Source organism: Amia ocellicauda, chromosome 20, assembly GCF_036373705.1.
Source record: "Amia ocellicauda isolate fAmiCal2 chromosome 20, fAmiCal2.hap1, whole genome shotgun sequence".
NCBI classification, from domain to species: Eukaryota; Metazoa; Chordata; class Actinopteri; order Amiiformes; family Amiidae; genus Amia; species Amia ocellicauda.
In genome coordinates this window covers 16,686,124-16,701,909 of record NC_089869.1, presented here as the reverse complement: position 1 = coordinate 16,701,909, position 15,786 = coordinate 16,686,124, and positions in this window count along the sequence as shown.

Sequence of the window (15,786 nt, the reverse complement as noted above, 5' to 3'; positions counted from 1 at the left end):
CAATTTATCCACAAACCTGTCCTGAGGTTAAGTTGAGGACGAGCAGGAGTGGGACTGGTGCCAGGTTCCTCTTATGGGATGTTTATTTTCACCCATTGGTTGCAGGTTTGAAATCATTTTATGAGAAAGATCCATCACATGACTTGACTTCTTTTCAACTGTTGGCCAACATCACCTTTTTTCAGTCTAATACCAGTGTTTTGGGAATGTAGCTGAAAATAATGGTATTTCTGTGTGCTGGTTTATTTTTTATGATCAGCATAGTGCAGGTTGAGTGCACTTTTCCTATCTTCACAATTTGTGGCTCAACAAAACATGACTTTAATACAAATCCTGAGAAGTCAGATCATGATAAGAGTTATGGGGAGAAATCATGCCATGTTTTTCTCCTGTCTTGCTTGATAAAGTAATGAAAACACACCCGTCTTATAGCACCAGAGTACAGCGTTTAACAAATTAAACAATTTTTAGTTTTCTATGATTTCACTGTTACTTAGTGTCATGCTATCATATTACATTTCTGTCTTCCAGCCTCACGTATATCTGACATTTGATTAGCAATACTTTACGAAGATTGACCATGTTCATAATCATCGACGAAAACGTGAACAAGGCATCAAAGGCTGCAACAGTTTCCCACAGTCACTGAGGTACGTTTCCTAAGAAAGGCACTGGTGCGATGTACTTGTTCATGTTCCATTTTCATGCAACATTTTTTTTTTTTATTATTTGCAGCCCTTTTTATTCACCATGAGCAGCTGAGTCAGCTAATCAGTAAACTAAACAGCGAGGGGCTCACAACAATTCCTTAGGGACCCCAAGTTCCCAAGTGAATGAAGAAAGGCAGCTTCTACAATAGCTCTATGATGTTGATTTGACTATTACGCTTAAAGCCAGGCAAAAAAAAAAAAGTGTTTCTATGTATAAAAAGAAAAGCAGAAACAGGAAAGTCGTTCCAATAAAGATTTCAAGTTTCTGACAATGTTGGTTGACTGTTTCAGGCGTTGAGGAAAACCCCCAGATTTCAGATGACATTTCCCATTGCAGGGGTTGTGAAATATTCAGTTTTGTAACTTGAATACTTGCTTCCAAGCGGGAATCGAAATATGAAACACAGTTGGAAGTAATCCTAATAACATTCTGCTATGTATATCACTCTTTAATTTCGACTTCTTAACTGTAACATTTTATTGGGAGAATGAAGGTATACATGCATGTATGTATTTTATAAAGAAAAAAGTATTTTGTCTTTAAAAAACTAATTCATTTTCAAACTTGCACTGTTTGTATTGAAAATAAATAAATAAATGAATAAAATCACATTATTTAATGCCTTTTGCCTTGAAGCAGCTGGGAAGGGTACTGTCTCTTTTGCCTTCAGGTTAGAAACAAAAGCAGATTCTGTTATGCCTGTTCTGCAGCTCCAGGCAATGTAAAGTATTAATATATATTGGAATTAACTTAAGTTTTGTGTTTGCAAAGTGTTTAAAAGAATAGTAGTAATAATAATAATAATAAATATAGGCACACTTTTGACACAAACCACTTTTCTTTAATTTTTTTACCAATTGTTTTACAGTCCATCTTTGAGAACTCAGTAAGCATTTTATGGCTATGGCATCAAAACCAACAAACAATACAATTTCCCAGAACATATATAAATGACATCCAATTAAACAAGTGTCTGCAAGTCTACTAATGGAAGTTTATACGGATGTGTGTGTTTGTCTCTCAGGGATCATGAATCCAGTATAGAGAACCCCATCTAACATTTATTTACCTGCAGGCCACAGGTGTAATGGAAGGCACATACAGCATTTACCTGAGGGAGGTTTTTTACAATCCCCTAGTCCGTTAAATTTGTATTAAGAATATTTCAGATGTAATTGTTTTTATTTTTCCATTTGTGATTTTTTATATAATATAACCATAAATAATTCTACCGAGGGAACCATTCTAATTCATTGCGGCAGAGGGAAGACATTATTATACAAAAACTGAAAGGGAAGGAAAAATACATAAATAAATAAAAGCCTTATGAAAATTGTACATGCTATGCCTTGTTTTTTAATCATTTGCTATTTCTCAGGGGTTCTGAGTTTTGCCTTAACAAGGCTCGCTGTTCTTCCTGAAGTCAATGTATGAATTGCTCACGTTGCCTACTTATGAGTCCTATCTAGTTGTCAGCCACAGTTTACAGAAAGTCTTGTGTATACATCCGATTCATCATCTGTGTTGCATTGTAAGTACTACTAGTCTATTTAAAAGCTGGGCAGACAAGATTGATCTGTATAGTTCTCAAGTCAATGAAATTTATTTGATGAATAAGGACATGGGATCTATTCTACACTTAATTGCAGCAAAGAGCATTATTATAGAAAGAATAACTGATCTGAAACTCAGCTATGGTATTGATCATGACTTTATCTTTGTTTTTATTTTAAATCTCTGTGGTGATCTTGGAAACATTAAAACCTTACAGTACACTTGGTTGCTTATATATATATATATATATATCTATATATATATATATATATATATATATATATATATATATATATATATATATATATATATACACACTCACCTAAAGGATTATTAGGAACACCTGTTCAATTTCTCATTAATGCAATTATCTAACCAACCAATCACATGGCAGTTGCTTCAATGCATTTAGGGGTGTGGTCCTGGTCAAGACAATCTCCTGAACTCCAAACTGAATGTCTGAATGGGAAAGAAAGGTGATTTAAGCAATTTTGAGCGTGGCATGGTTGTTGGTGCCAGACGGGCCGGTCTGAGTATTTCACAATCTGCTCAGTTACTGGGATTTTCACGCACAACCATTTCTAGGGTTTACAAAGAATGGTGTGAAAAGGGAAAAACATCCAGTATGCGGCAGTCCTGTGGGCGAAAATGCCTTGTTGATGCTAGAGGTCAGAGGAGAATGGGCCGACTGATTCAAGCTGATAGAAGAGCAACTTTGACTGAAATAACCACTCGTTACAACCGAGGTATGCAGCAAAGCATTTGTGAAGCCACAACACGTACAACCTTGAGGCGGATGGGCTACAACAGCAGAAGACCCCACCGGGTACCACTCATCTCCACTACAAATAGGAAAAAGAGGCTACAATTTGCACAAGCTCACCAAAATTGGACAGTTGAAGACTGGAAAAATGTTGCCTGGTCTGATGAGTCTCGATTTCTGTTGAGACATTCAGATGGTAGAGTCAGAATTTGGCGTAAACAGAATGAGAACATGGATCCATCATGCCTTGTTACCACTGTGCAGGCTGGTGGTGGTGGTGTAATGGTGTGGGGGATGTTTTCTTGGCACACTTTAGGCCCCTTAGTGCCAATTGGGCATCGTTTAAATGCCACGGCCTACCTGAGCATTGTTTCTGACCATGTCCATCCCTTTATGACCACCATGTACCCATCCTCTGATGGCTACTTCCATATATATATATATATATATTTGCATTTTATTCTTTTTGATCTGCACATGTCCGTAACTCCCCTCTTTGTAATAATTTGTTTTCATACTTTATTGAAACCATCGAGGTGGCAAATATTCTTGGAGGTTCAAACTGGTTCAAAGGTAAGTCAATGAGGAGAGAAAACAAACACCAATGAAAAAAAACTTCCTATCATGCTTGTAGATACACACACAACACATCAAATAGGTTTATTCACAGTAGTGGGGGTCTGAGGACATTTGTTAAGCAGTTTTAGGTATTTTGGAAGCTATACCTGCTTTTGATCTCAGAAAGGCTGACATCCTTTCCCAGCAGCAAGATCTTCATTCAGCTAGATCAATACAAACTCAAGTGGAATGAAAACCAGCCTTTGGGACACTAGGATGCAAGTCAGGGACCTCTATGATATCACAAAATACAGATAGGACACACATTTAGTCAAATCTTGCTCAATGTAATATCGACTGGAGGCATTTACCGGAAGTAGTCAATGTTAATTCTGTTTGCCAGTGAAGTCTACTTAAAACCTTAATTTGAATAACACACTGCAAAATATATGAGTCTTCAAAAAGATAATAATAATAATTAACTAAAACTGGGCACCACATACAACAATATGACCATCTGTCTGTTAATATTTTTGTATTCTGTATGTATACTAGTCTGGTAGATAAACATCAACACTACAGGTAAGCAAAGGGACACCTCTTCAACTGCCACCTTACAGATGCCTGGCTAATGTACAAGGGGTTGCAATTCTTGGAACAGAAACATGGCACTGTCAATTCTCACCGAGATAACAATATTCGGGGTCTCAAATGCAATTGACCAACACTGCCTGGTGTGTCTTGTTGTTAATGACACTGCTGTAGACAACCTCAGAGATGAATGAGAACAATAATGAAAATACACCCGCGTCTTCCAGACAAGGAGTCAGAGATCACGATACAGAGGTGTGGGCCAGCCAGTCTGTTCCTGTTCTCTGTAAATGCCCTAAATCTACTATTAAATGAAAACAAATCTACACAAATACGAATTAAATTACACCGCCTTGGCATCACATCCTGAACTATAAACAATGAGGATCTTTTTCATTTCATCCTGCAGTTGTGCTAGCACTCACTTGGAGTCTCCTTTCCTCTATCTATGTTTGGTTCCTAGCAATCAGCCACATTGGTTCCCTGTGGGGGTACTGATTAAATATTCTACAGGGTAATTTATGCAAAACTAATTCTCTACAGGAAAAGAAGGGCTGGGGAAAGAGAGAGAGAGGGGGGGGAAATCTGCGGTGAAATAATTATCCTTGGTGTCATTGTAGCAACAATCTGTGAGGCTGCTGTCAATAAAATATTGAACAACACAATCCGTTTCAATTTCACCTCAAAAGGGAATGTGGTGGGTTAGAATCTACTACAGGAATAAAGAGCAGCACAGAAACTACGTGTGCTGCCTGCAGACTGGCAGCCAAATGTTGCCCGCAGTCATTTAACTTGTCAAAACAGCCAGACTCCTTGTCTTCCTGAATTTGGATTTAGTGTATTTTATTACTTGAAATCAGTCAGAAGGGATGGAAGGGAAAATATAATGAGGATGCCTTCCCTTGCTAGACATTCTTGATTATAGATTATAGGTATTTCTGACAGCCCGGCTTGTAATGAGAGCTGTTTGTGTGTGTGTGCATGTGTGTGTGAGCCCAGTTTCGTGCTGCTACAGGCTTAATCGCCGGTGGTTGTGACTCATTTGTTGTTTTGCAGTCAACATACTTTGATATTTGCAAATGCCTGTGTGTTCTTTTATTAATGTCTATGGGAAAGCCCTTAGATTTTCAATTGAAAAATATCAAGATGGAAGAAGTGAAACAGGTGCACATATATTTTGTTTTCTGTTTCCATAGTTCACATGTCTCAGCTTGATATTATTACTCATGTTGCTGACAGACAAAATGGGTATCTAGACACACCTGTATAACTGGAGGATCGTTCGACATCAGTATTTATCATTACAACAGTGAGTATGACAAAATGTGAAAATCAAGTGTCTAGAACCATTTGCTGCCACAAACTGTTTTCCTGCATTATTTCATTATCATAAGTCATAAGGAATTTACAGTCTTCTTTTTATTATTATTAATATTAGTTTTTGAATGTCTATTTTATTGATTCATGACTTTGTAATTCTTTAATCTCCTTAATCACCAAACTAGCTGAAGCAGCAACCATAACTAATTATTTATAGTTCCTAAATGGTTTCTGTTCTTTAACCAAATCAACATTTTCCCAAGTGAACAGTCTGTTTACAAAGCTCCTCAATTGTCTCCACCATCAATCCATTTTTACATCCATATTTTTGAAAAACTATATTTATTTCCCCCCATCCATTTCCTGTCGCTCCCATTACACTCTCAGACGTTCACACAGAAACAAAAGAATACAAGGATTTTTTTGCACAGGAATGTAATTTTGATAATCAGATTATTCCGTTGCCTGTCTTTAACCTATACATGAGGAGACTTTATATATGAATATTAAGAAGAGTTGGATAATAATGAACTATACACCATCTGAAACATGATTTGTACTGACTTATGCATAAAAAAATACAAATTAAATTGGATATTGTAATGCTTCTGTTGCTTTTCTCTGATATTTCCTGAGCTCCCTGCATTGCAGTACTATATATCTGAAAAAAAAAACTTAATTCCTGTAATAACAGCAGTTCTGTAATCCAGAATAATACAAGTCATAAGGTTTCAATTCAGTTATGCTTAAAAACAACGATTTACAGAAAATATATTCCTTTTTCTATTGAAAATGAATTTTAAGACAGATTTGCATAGAAATACCCTAAAACACAATGAAAATAGAGCAATTAAAATGCATGGATTTGTCTTCCCTGAGGATGCATCGCATTGTGTAGCCTATATGAAATGTTATCAGCTTATTGAAATGGTGGAGTGTGACCCTATCCGTGAGCCTCGCTCTCTATCTCACACAGACTGACTGCCCCACCGAGCTCAGGGGTAGAAATGCCTCAGGTAGAATTCGCATTAATTCAAGCTTTCTCTCCGAATCTCTTCCACGGCACTGTTTAACTCTGTGGTATTGTTAGATTAACCTATTAATACTGAAACCAAATCCGAGTTGTCCTTTCTTTGCAATTTATATTCTTTGTATAAAGAATAATTCTTCAGATATGAAAATTTCCTTATCCTCATATTTATTTAATCTTAGCCTGTGAATTATTTTCCCAGAGTCCATTGCAGTCTGCCAATATTTTGCAGAAACTACCCTTAAATTGATATTTTTTATTATTTCCTACATTTTAAATAATAATCATATTCATAATACTAATATTAAATAAATATATATATATAACAATTACTTAGAATGCCACCTGAATGATGTTCAAAATCTTTATTCTGAATGGTGATATGGCATAATGGTACCAGACTGCATGGCATAGAGGCTGCTTATTACACTGTTTTACAACAGTTGACAACCTATCCCCATTTGAAGGCCTCAGAACAGCCTGAACCCCAATCCTAGAAAACATCTAAATTAACTTTTGAAGAGTACTGCGCTGCACAAGAAGGTGTACTTGCTAAATGCATGCAGTAATATGCATGATTTATTTATTTAAAATATTCTGGTTCTTGTCAAATTAAAGTTTTTTGATTTTTCAAATGTTTCTTAAAAGCTCTGATAAAAATTTAAAGTTTATAGCTAATGTACCCTAACTGTAGTAACTATTAAACCTTGAAACTATGTCCACCTGTCAATTAACTCAACAGATACACAACCCTAGCAGTAATCAATGCAAGTTTAGTGGGGACTAACTCTAGCCCAGACCAACATGTTACCCTAATTCCTCCAAAACTTCCTTTTAAGGTTAAATCTAGGTAAATAACCCTTAAATATACCTACAAGTATGTTAGATTAGCCACCTTTGAATTTATTTATACACATTTAGAGATTTATACATTTTTAAGTTACAGTGATGATAGAAACATAGAAATTATGTATTTTTCTAAATGATAGCCTACTTTATGCTTGCATGTATTCTAATAGACAACATACAGTCTAGATTTATTGAATTCTGTTTGTGTAAATGCCATTGATCTCATTGTACAGCATCTTGGTATAAAAAGCATTTAAATTTGTGGAACAGAAAATTCTGGAAAAAGACTAGCCTCAAATCTTGCGATAAGACTGTAGGTTACATTGCCTGCAGGATAGTACAGATGGCACAAGCATATTTATTTAAATAGGCCTTTCCTAATTACAATTGGAACGAGTGTAAGAAAGAAGATTTGACTACTTTGACTACATTTTCAGTTATGGGTACCAGCCTTATCCTTTAAAAAAATGGGTGAAACATTTACATAATAAAGTGACTCGAATCAGAATCCAGAGATCTGTCTCAAAATGAGTTTAAACTGCCATCAACTCTTTTGGAAAGCTGGCAACACTTTAAAACAAGGAAGAACACCAACAAACAAACCAATTAATAAAGATCAGGGCTTAATCACAGACACTTAAGTAAACTGCTTGGTCCCATCAAGGTCTTCAAGCACAATCTTTCCTTTCAATTCTTAAATACCAACTTGAACCAATGTTTCCTGAAACTTGGGATCAGACACACATCTCAAACTCTCTAATGTAAGTCACGCACGCTGAAGTGTCCCTACTTTCTGCTTTGCTAAGAGGTGTACAACAGCAACAGGAGATCGGAGAGAGCCATTTACACGGATGTCTACTTTCTAAATATATCATTGCCATTATCCCAGCAGGTAGCTAGCAAACTCATGTGCCATTTCTTCAGACTTGTATCTAAAACACTGAATAATGCAGGTCATGTCCATTTCTTGACATATTAAAACTAAGAATGTGTATTAACAATAACAAATTAAGCCTGATGTACAATAAATAAGTAATAAATACATCAAATGTATCATTGAATTGACCTTGTAATGCAGTAAAATGCTCAATTCCTTCATACCTGTAATGCGAATACAATGGATAAGGAATTAACTTTCTTCTTTATTAACAATTATACTGACTATCTTACCATATCATGCAACTAAACCGGTATCTGTGGTAAAAAAAAGAAAAGTAAACTAATCATAATATTAAATTTGTATTGACGACAACACAAGTATCATTTACATTTTTTATATTCAAATTTCCATATTCAAATATTTTAAATCCTCTCTTTTGTAAGCAAATCAATGAATCCCGTACTACTGGGCTTACAAAATGTCACATGTCTGTATAAGTAAGACCCCATTGTCAGAAACAATTGTTTTCACAAAGGTAAAGAAAAAAAAAAGAAATGAAAGAAACACTTTTCAAACCCTATGATAAATGATATGATATTGGTAATGTTTGCCAGAAGCTTTATTTTTAAATTGTATGGAACCCTTTTTATTTAACACATTTATTATTAGGAAACAGAAGTCTATATTTTTCAACTTAATGATGGCCCTGGGGAGTTCTGGGGTATGATAGGTGCAAAATTACTTGCTCTTACAATTTTCTAAAAAGATTTAGTGGCAAGCTTAAGTTTCTTTCTCTGACAGCAAAACCATTAGTGGTATGATTTTGCTCAGTGGGTATAGTTCACACCAAAGGGAGACTAATACTAATAAAGCTGAAGTACTGAAGTGTGCCATCAATGGAGGAAGAAGGTAGGTTTAATTCTTTTTTTTTTAAACACCAACAAATAATCCTAATCAAATGTTTTTGCACCACAGCCTCACAAGTTTGAGTTGTTCTGTAACACAGTTCAGAAAGATTATCACCTGACAATATTACAATGCATTTATTTCCCCAGCATTTCAATTTAATGATAAAACTATTACTCTGTTTTACTGACAGTACTTCAGCATTTTATCCCATCATACAATACATCATATAGCGAGTTGAGAGATATAACAATAAAGCCCTATGACCCAATGGACAGTGGTTTTATACAGCAACATCGAATTAACATGTTAAGTACATGTTAACAAATGCATAATTACACTGTTCTTATGAGTAACTAAGATGTAGTTACTGAGTACCTACTATGTTAATACACTGTAATTAGGGAGACCTATTGTAAAGTGTTACCAGTACTTTTACTGAATAGAAAATTCACTTAATTCTTGACTCAACTAAAGCAAATTATTATTATTATTATTATTATTATTATTATTATTATTATTATTATTATTATTATTATTATTATTATTATTATTATCAGGGTATTCATTCACTACCACTTATTTTTTGTTTTAATCTGTTTTGGAAAGAGAGGGGACATCAAGACTTATACCCTGGCTCTGATATGACATGTGAAGTGGGACCTTTAATGTTTGCAAAGCAGATGGGAGTATAATTTTACATGTCATCTGAAGCAAACATTGTTACAGCACAGTGCGCCCACATGTCATATGCTGTGTTGGTAGATGAAGTATATCCAGGTTATTCTCAAAGCAATTTGGCTGGGTGCAGTTGCCAAAACTGTGCACTGCAATTAGTTTTGTCTGAATGAAATATCCTTAATGTGGTAGAAAGATTGAAGGGGGTAATCAATGATCAGTGAAAGAGTCTATTCTAGGTTAATCTTATGAAATTAGAAGCCTTTGATAATTTGTCTTTCATTTTCACATCTCGTGCGGTGCTTGTAAGGAATCAGGATGATTCATACTCTGCACAGGTGTCTAGAAAATACAGATGTAACATTTTTGATGTCATCATTTGAAACAATATATACAATTATATTGCACCATGTTGTGTTGAGTGTTGTAGTATTTTAATATACCAAGTGCGTGTGTTTGTTTTGTGTATCTGTCAGGTAACTTTCTTTCCCAAGTACACTTTTTTTATTTTTGTAACAGAATTACAACTAAATCAATAAGTCTTGTGTTTTGTTCTGTGTTTTCCATTAACCTTGGCTATCCCATAAGTTAATTTATTTTGAATTTTCTATTAACGCTACAGTTTAAAATCTTAACGTAGGATAAGAAAATACACAGTTTAAAATTAATATTTGTATCAAATTAAATACTAATTGGCATTCAGCACAACTGAAATGTTGCCTGTTTAAATGTCTTTTTATATATATTTACATACATACATACATACATACATACGTTCTCCAGCTGAGGCAAACTGAAGCATACACTCTAGATGGTGTTGTGGCATCTCAGAAATAACAGCATTTCTAAAATGTAAAACGTGATACTGAAAGAAAAAAACTCGGGCTAATTATACTGAAACAAATATCAGAACACAGCTGAGAAACCTCCAGTCATCTGAGGCTTATCAGGCAACATAAAATGCAGGAATTGCTTCAGGCACCATCTGCTAAAGCATAGCACTTCTGACCTTACTGCCGGTCTGTTTCTGAAGTAAAGAATTACAGGAGTGCATTTAGTTTTTCATATGTAGAGTTCCGGCAGCAGCGTGATGATGCCTGCGGCCATCTTATCTTTCTACCGCATTTCAGGAAGACTTACAGCCAAGTTCATTGTGCTTATATGTGTTGTATCATGTAAATAGAGATAAAAACAAATCAATTATAAAGTGCCGTATTGTGTTTCTTTAATTAACAGTCAAAGACAGTGTAATTCAAATTAAACGTCTGGCATTAACTGTTCAGAATAAGAAATCAGATGGGTTAGAAAGGTCAAAATGAAAATTGTGATTTTCATATTCACCGCTGTTCCAATGCAGATGCTTTATCTTGCATGGTCAATACAGGAGGCCTGTCTACTTTCTTTTCGAAGGCGGTAGAAACATTTTCATCACATACTTAAAATGATTAGATCTTGGTGGTAACTGCAATCATTGCGTTCATGAGTGCAAACCTAAAACCTGAAACACTCCATCGAATTTCTTCTGCTTCTCTGTGAAGGTCTGTCTCTCGAGATCCGTGGAAGTACACTTCCTAAGAATAGCACCAGCAGAAATAAACTTTGCTGTGTGCTGTGTGCGAGATCTGAATATACAAAGCTGCAGACTTCATGACAGATACAGTAGAATAGTATAGACACTAACTGATTTCAGCTCTAGGACATTTCCTATAAACATGCAGATATTTCATATATATATATATATATATATATATATATATATATATATATATATATATATATATATATATATTTAGTGTTGTTGTTTGGTGTCTTATGACGAGTGAGAAGACATCTGCACTTTGCACGGTAGTTTGTATTCCATTTGGCGTGTGTGACATGTGACGCCCCGTGTTTGGTTTGGATGTGCTCTATCTGCTGTAGGCTCACCACACCAGGGATTTTAGGGTCACACTCAAGTATCCTTTTGATCGATCGAACACAACTGTGACACCTTTCTACAAATATAAAAACCTGTTGAGTTCCACCGAAAGACAGCAGTGGCAGCACACAGTATAATCATTCTTGCCCTGTCTTGTGTGTTGCTGTATTTATTTATTTATATAAAAAGCAAGCTTTAAGACCACGCATACAATATATATTTTTAAACGGAGATTATATTAAGTGACTTCAATAAGTACCGGAACCTCTGCATGCACAATGGATAAATTATTTTACAAGTCTTAATGTAACTGTGTTCATGTATGTTGTATCTGAATAATTCCCCCCTCTGATTTGTCAGCATTGTAATCAGTGGTCAGTTGGAACATGGACTGAATGTCAGAGACTGTTAAATACAATTGGAACTCAAGCTTTTGAAATGAATAAGCATCCGAGACTAACAAGTGGTCTGCTGACTTCATGTCTCTGTCCTGCATGTGTTTGACAATACCTCCTTCATGGACATTTGAACAGAAGTGTATCATGAAATGTTTGATAAGAGCTTTATTACAAAACATCCAGAGGCAAGTGAGCATGCCACCTTACCTTAGATTTCAGTGCTTGGGCTAATGGCGGAAGCAATTAAACCCTCAAACGGTACTGAACCCATATCGATCTTCTAATACACACACACCGTTATTTATCACCAAAGCCATTTCTAGTTGCTTAATTGATTCCCGTGTTTTCTTTTGACCACCAAAAAAGTGGCAAAACAAAAACAACAACACTGTGAACTACAGTAGACAATGGAAGGAAACAAATTTGTTTGAAATATGCAAGGCCTTGCTTGCCTTTAGTGTTTTCATTTCGAGGCAGTGGGAGGTTTGACATAAATGGAGCTTTCAACTCAGGGACTGGTAACAGATGGTGTTAGAAAATTAGGCTCTTCTCAGCAGCATAGAAATTCTCTCCCAGGAGCCCCCTCTCTCCTTCCCTCACTTACTTTCATTTGGAGTAATTTGAAGGCAATAAGCTCATTGGACAAGTCATATATTAAGCACTGCATCCCAGTTCCACAGAATGGGTTTTAATATGCAGGGCCAGGGAGCTGTAGACACGGAGGGCTGGCGGGTGGTTTTGAACTGCGGCAGTTGCCATCACCTGGGCTCTGTCAGCCACTCAGCAGCAGGGAACCAGTATTTTCTGAGACAAAATTAACAGATGGTGGGTCCGCGCCTGCTCTACTCTGGGGGCAGCGACGTAACAAAGTTTTCTGGGTCCCTGTATAATGAAAGGGATTGTTTTTCGCAATACAGTTTCAATTCCCGTTTTTGAAAGCAGTGAGCAAAAATCAAGTACGTCTTCAAAAACAACTATAATGAGACATCCTTCTTACAAAAATAATTTAGAAAGGATACAAGAAGAAGTCCAGGTGTTTTCAAATTTCCATAATTGGCTCGGCTTTGTGTTGGCTTACCCCCATAGTACAGGTGGTAGTGAATGATTATTTGAACCTCCTGCCAGTATAAATATAATTTCAATCCCTTTGGAAAAATGCCCACTGTGCTTTTAAAAACAACATTAATGAATGCAGCCATGTGCAGATGTTGGTATATTTATACAACCCTTTGCTTATGTGTGATGCCAGTATGGACTGCGGAGAAAGATATTGGTACCAATTGGTTCTAGCAAGCCTTAACATATTATACATATTTATAGATATATTATGTTTTTTTATTTTTTTATTTGTTGGTTTTAATAAAAAACAACGAAGAACTTGGTAAAGTGAAATGGGAAGTGAACTGAAGTCTGTGGACAATATTTTATTTTATTATGGAACAAAAATGGTCACATAAGTGGTGTTGAATTCATTATACACTGGAGAATTTCATCATTAAATTTGATGGCACTTCTGACAGAGCAGCAAGCATAGTTCTCCAGCTAAGAAGAGATATTAACTTTTATGAAGAAGTAGGACAACTTCATGAAAAAGTAAGAGCACACTTTAAAATCGTCACTTCAATGTAAGAATTGGAAAACAGTAGGTAAATACAGATATGGAGACAGGAATGAAAGACGCAAGAGATTAGTGGAATTTGCAGTAAACCCAAATCTTTTTATCACAGATTCAAGAAAAAAACAACAACAAAATGGACCTGGAGAAACCCTAAGTGAAAAGTGAAATAGATCTCACATAAGGTACAAGAGCAATGAATCTTGTTGAACTGCACTTATTGGTTTAACCTTGGTTGAAGTATTTTTCTTTCCTAATAGTTTTGATTATTTAATTGGTTTCACATATATTTAATTAACTGCATGAGTTTTCTTTGTTTGAGCTCTCGCATAGTCGAACACACCTGTGCTAGTCAACCAGCAGCCCTTTACAACACCTGTCTCTTCCCCCACCCTGGTGATAAGTCTTGATTATAAGAGCAGGGCCAAATTGCAGAGACAGGATCAAAACAGCAGGTCAGAGGAGTGAAAGAGAGAGAGGCTTTTCCCCTGTAAAATAGTATTAGATACAAGTTAGAGTGTGAACAGTCAAAAATAATAAAATAGTAATCGTACTTACCTGCAGAGCCAGTGTGGCGGACTCCATTGGGGATGGCGAAGCTCCACGCATTCCAGTTCCAGGACTGGCTCCAGCGAAGACACCTGTGGGGAGAGAAAAGCGGTGCAGTAAGGAAGGGAGGTATCCAGTGGTGGCTGACGCAGATGGAGAGATTATGGAAGAAATCAGCAGAGTAAAAATGGGATGGAGTGCATTTGGAAGAAACACCATGCTGTTGAAAAGAAATTACCAATTTTCCTGAAGAGAAAAGTATTTGATCAATGCATACTACCAGTGCTCACTTATGGCTGTAAAACCTGGTCACTTAAAGCAAAAATGATACAGGAACTGCAGACATTTTGAAGCAGCATTGTAAGATGTAAGCTTGGAATAACCTGAAGACGAATAGATTGAAAATATGTGACATCATTGAAAGAGTGAAAATGTTAAAATGGCAGTGGACCAGCCACATTGCAAGAAGAGCAGATTAAAGATGGACAAAGAATGCCATTTAATGGATACCAGGAGTTTAACAAATACCTAGAAGAAGATCACATAAAAGATGGGAAGATTAAATAATAAACTTTGCAGATGTGAGTTGAAAAGGGAAACTGTAGATTGAAGCACGTGGAATCATCATGGGGAGGCCTTCATCCAGCAGTGGATCATGATGGTGATGATAAAGAAATTTGTATGTGATTCTTGTCAGATGTTTTCTTATTTTGTTTTTGTACATCATGCCAGGAGCTTCACAGGATGTTGTGATGCTGTGGCCAGGGGCGTATATTCTCTTAAAAGAGCTAATATGGATACAGAATAATGAGTAATGCATTGTTTTGAATGTGTTATCATTAGAAATGTTGAACAAGATATTTGGCCAGTTCTGTATACCAGATGTTTAAGAGTTCTTGGTCATTTGGTTTGTTTGTTTGATGTTTATGAATCATTTTACCTTTGAGAAATTCCTTGTATTTTTATTGACTGCTATGAAGTTCATACCAGACATGTCTAAAACTCTAAAAATGCTCTAAATGGAAGGAAATCCTTAATTAATGCGTGTTTAAAAATAATAATAATAGAATAATTTTAAAACTGTTATCCGTTTTTTTTTTTTTCTGTTTTAAATTATTATGCCCTCGGTCCCATAGCAGTGAACAATGTAACTCACAACTGCTGGGCAGCTGCAAATACAGAATATATGCTCAGTGATACCAATGAAATCCTCATTGTCAGTTTTCTGTAATTTTTTGGTTGCTAGGTGCCGCTATGTAAAATGCATTTACTTTATAGCTCTCAGGTCCTGAAATGTGATTAGATTTAGCTGGCAGGCAGAGTTTGTTGAATTTTAATCGTGCTTGCTGCACTTTCAGTGAATGTGAATGTCATGTGTGGCTCTGGCTGCCATTCTTCCAAAAGATACATGTGTAATATATGACAAAAACAACCTGCCGTCTTCCCAAAGCAGCTCTGAAGTTTAC